The sequence below is a fragment of the Oncorhynchus tshawytscha genome, linkage group LG34, assembly GCF_018296145.1.
Source record: "Oncorhynchus tshawytscha isolate Ot180627B linkage group LG34, Otsh_v2.0, whole genome shotgun sequence".
Taxonomy (NCBI): Eukaryota; Metazoa; Chordata; class Actinopteri; order Salmoniformes; family Salmonidae; genus Oncorhynchus; species Oncorhynchus tshawytscha.
Window position 1 is genome coordinate 1,999,726 of NC_056462.1, and position 4,325 is coordinate 2,004,050.

The 4,325-nt window shown below is 42.0% G+C and overlaps 1 pseudogene; it reads right to left on the reverse strand.

The window, feature by feature from the left end:
* Positions 1-323: 323 nt before the first annotated feature.
* Positions 324-2,420, reverse strand: LOC112231550 (annotated as a pseudogene).
* Positions 2,421-4,325: the final 1,905 nt, after the last annotated feature.

Genomic DNA, 4,325 nt, shown 5'->3' on the forward strand with positions numbered 1-4,325 from the left:
AGGGGAAAGGGGATACCTAGTCAGTTGCACAACTGAATGCTTTCAACCGAAATGTGTCTTCCTCATTTAACACAACCCCTTTGAATCAAAGCGATGTTGGGGGCTGCCTTAATCGACGTCCACTTCATCAGAGCCCGGGGAGCAGTTGTTGTTGCCTTGCTCAAGGGCAGTTCAGCATTAGAGACAAAGGATATGAATAATTAAAAAACAACATAATTTATTTTACATTTTTACTTATTATTTAAGGTCATTCCAGTTGATAATATTAATTTTCAGCAAATGCAATTATTTATATTAAGATGTACACAGTTTCCAGTTTCCATTTTTTTATAATACAATTTCAAAGGACTTCCATGGACATTCTAATCATATGACATGTCAACCTGACTAAATATATTTGTAAATATATTTATACATGTAATGATTTGTAGATATAAATTGTAAATGACTTGTGGAAAACTCCATTGTTTAATCAGTCTGTGTGGTTGACAGGAGAGATGATGAGAGGGGCTAGGTTTTTACCACCAGCATGATTGTAGGGGCTGAATAATGGATATAGTTTCTCAGTAAAGGTGCAGCCAGTGAAAGAGTAGATATAAGACCTGGCCTCCACATCATAAAAAGAGACCTGACCCTCCTCATAGTCCACAAACACCCCCACCTTCTGGGGCTTCTCTTTCAGGGACAGGAGGAAAGGGGGATAGGTACCGACTTTGTACACATTTCCATCCCTTAGCAACACGGTCCAGAGTCCATCCTCAGGGCTCAGTGAGATATTCCTCTTCCTGTCTATGGACTCTCTGGCCACTCCTAAAGTCCACTTAGTCTTCCCCTTAACCGTCACCTCATAGTAAAATCTCCCTGAGGAGAAGCAATCATTTCCAAGGACAATGGCAAAACGATCAAACCTTTCTGGATTGTCCGGTAGATTCCATCCTCAGACAGGAGGAGATCGGGATGTGCTGTGTCAGGGTCCAGAGTCACATCCACCGCATACTGCTGAATCCTCTTCAGTTTGACTTCAGGCAACAGCTTCTCCATCTCTTTATTCAGCATTTCCTCCAGCTGAGACACAGCTGTCCTCACAGTCCCCACACACAGATCACTGTGAACACTGATCTCAGACCAGTCCTTGGTGGATGGAGGGGTGCACACTAGAGATGTGAAGCTCTGGAGAAGTTGGAGATGGTCCTCGGTGGTCCTGCTCCAGTTCAGTGCTTCCCCTCTTCAGCTCAGTGATTTCATGCTCCAGCTCTTTAATGAGCCCTTCAGCCTGCCTCTCAGCTGCTTTCTACTTCTTCTCAATCACCTCAATGACCTCAACCTGGCTTTTCACAATGGATCGAACCAGAGCAGTGAATACCTGCATGCTGTCTGCTATCTCTCTCTTTGCATCTCTCTTGCTGAGCTCTACTGAGTGTTTGATGTCCTTTAGCTTCTGCAGTCGCTCTTGGATAATCTGCTGCAACTCTGCCTCAGTTTTCCCCAGCTGAGCTTTCCTCTCTCCACACTCTTCATCTATAGGGACAGTGTCATGAGTCTTGTGGTCTGCCTCAGTGCAGAACTGACACACACACACGTCTGGTCAGTCCTACAGAACAGCTCCAGGACTCTGTCATGCTTCTTACAGATCCTGTCTTCCAGGTTCTCCACGGGGTCAATCAGTTTGTGTCTCTTTAAGGGTGGGGCTATCTGATGAGGCTCCAGGTGAGTCTCACAGTAAGAGGCCAGACACACCAGGCAGGACTTCAGGGCCTTGAGCTTCGTCCCAGTGCAGACATCACAGGCCACTTTTCCGGGATTGGCAGGGCAATCATCTTTACCTTCGTCTGTCATCCTTTTAAAATGTTCTACAACCTCTCTGAACGTTGTGTTGACACGAAGCTCTGGTCGTGGGTAGAATGTCTCCTTACACAGTGGACATTGACACAGGTCATTGCTATCCCAGTATTTTGTGACACAGGCAATGCAGAAGTTGTGTCCACATGAAGTGGATACTGGCTCATTGAACACATCCAGGCAGATAGAGCACAGGAACTGCTCTTCAGACAGGAGACTGCTGGATGAAGCCATATCTAGACAGAGAAAGTGAAACTGTAAATAATTTCCTGGAAGGAGTCAGCTCTCGATATTTTAGTCTCATCAGCTTGAATAAAGTTGTGATAAAAGTCAGCATAAACTTGCTAAATTACCAAAGTGAGGGAAACATAGGTACTGTAGATAAAAAAAACAGGAAACTACAGTAGAATGAACACAGTAAAAATAATCGGTACTTGGAAATCTCCACTCACCTGTCTGTGTGTGCTTGTGAGAGTGTGTGTGCGTCCTCTGATTTTGTCTGTAGTTTAAACAGCATTATCAACAAAAATAAAGACACATTTCTAAAAAGTTTGACATAGTTTGCTCATGTGTGCAACATACAGTCCAATACATCTATCAACTTTAGTTGACATGCTCCTCCCCACCCAGTACTTTTATGTACAGCATGTGCTCTGGAACAAAATGAACCCTTTGTCCGGCTGATCTCTCTTCATTCCTGATACAATGTTTTACCAATTCAAATCAAACAAGAGAATAGTTTAATAAACCGGACTGTTTTCATTTTCACTAATCTTGGAAGAAATGTATTAATAATGAATATAACTCATGAAATATATAACTGAATTATGAAAGAAGTGTGATTTAGGGATGTTAAACAAAGGCTAATTGCAGAGGCATGGAAGGTTTTCCAAAGACATCAACAACAGAATTCTAATTCCACATGAGGATGAACAAATATATTATAGTGGCAATGTACATTTCTTACCTTCATAGCTAATTATCTAATGCTCCTGTAGCCAATTTTCAAAATGTATTTGTTTAGCATAAGGGCTTAATTTTCTGCAAAATACGACTGTAAGCAAGCTTATAGTTTACTGCTCAAAGAGAGGGCAAAGAGGGGTGGGCTATCAGCTATCATAGTGAATGTAGGTAGATGATGTAAATCAGCTAGTTAGCTAGCTAGCTTGTTAGCTATGCTGTTGAAACTAGTCATTAACTGTGGTTGAAGTTCCGCTGCATACATCTGCCTCTTAGGCCTACTAACAAACAATCGAATTGAAGCCTTCCCTGTTCTTGACTGTGAGATGACACATGCAACTCAGAAGGGAGCCATTATCACACTACAGTAACTGTAGCTTCTGCCTGCAGGAGGAGCCACCAGGGTTGCCAGGTCTAGCTAACATTTCTATCCCATTATCCCCTGAAAACCCACCCACGAGGCCTGAAAACTAGCCCAAAAAGGAACAGGGGATTTGACATATTTTCCATGAAACCCATCATCATACATAATGTTATCGAGCAAATTAAGAAGGAATATATGAATAATATAGCAATAAGGAATAAGTCATTTTTAACAACGTAGGCTAAGAAGCAAAATTCGATTTTCCATCAATATAATAATTATTAGTTATTAGTTTAGGAATACAGTGCCTTGCGAAAGTATTCGGCCCCCTTGAACTTTGCGACCTTTTGCCACATTTCAGGCTTCAAACATAAAGATATAAAACTGTATTTTTTTGTGAAGAATCAACAACAAGTGGGACACAATCATGAAGTGGAACGACATTTATTGGATATTTCAAACTTTTTTAACAAATCAAAAACTGAACAATTGGGCGTGCAAAATTATTCAGCCCCCTTAAGTTAATACTTTGTAGCGCCACCTTTTGCTGCGATTACAGCTGTAAGTCGCTTGGGGTATGCCTCTATCAGTTTTGCACATCGAGAGACTGACATTTTTTCCCATTCCTCCTTGCAAAACAGCTCAAGCTCAGTGAGGTTGGATGGAGAACATTTGTGAACAGCAGTTTTCAGTTCTTTCCACAGATTCTCGATTGGATTCAGGTCTGGACTTTGACTTGGCCATTCTAACACCTGGATATGTTTATTTTTGAACCATTCCATTGTAGATTTTGCTTTATGTTTTGGATCATTGTCTTGTTGGAAGACAAATCTCCGTCCCAGTCTCAGGTCTTTTGAAGACTCCATCAGGGTTTCTTCCAGAATGGTCCTGTATTTGGCTCCATCCATCTTCCCATCAATTTTAACCATCTTCCCTGTCCCTGCTGAAGAAAAGCAGGCCCAAACCATGATGCTGCCACCACCATGTTTGACAGTGGGGATGGTGTGTTCAGGGTGATGAGCTGTGTTGCTTTTACGCCAAACGTAACGTTTTGCATTGTTGCCAAAAAGTTCAATTTTGGTTTCATCTGACCAGATCACCTTCTTCCACATGTTTGGTGTGTCTCCCAGGTGGCTTGTGGCAAACTTTAAACGACACTTTT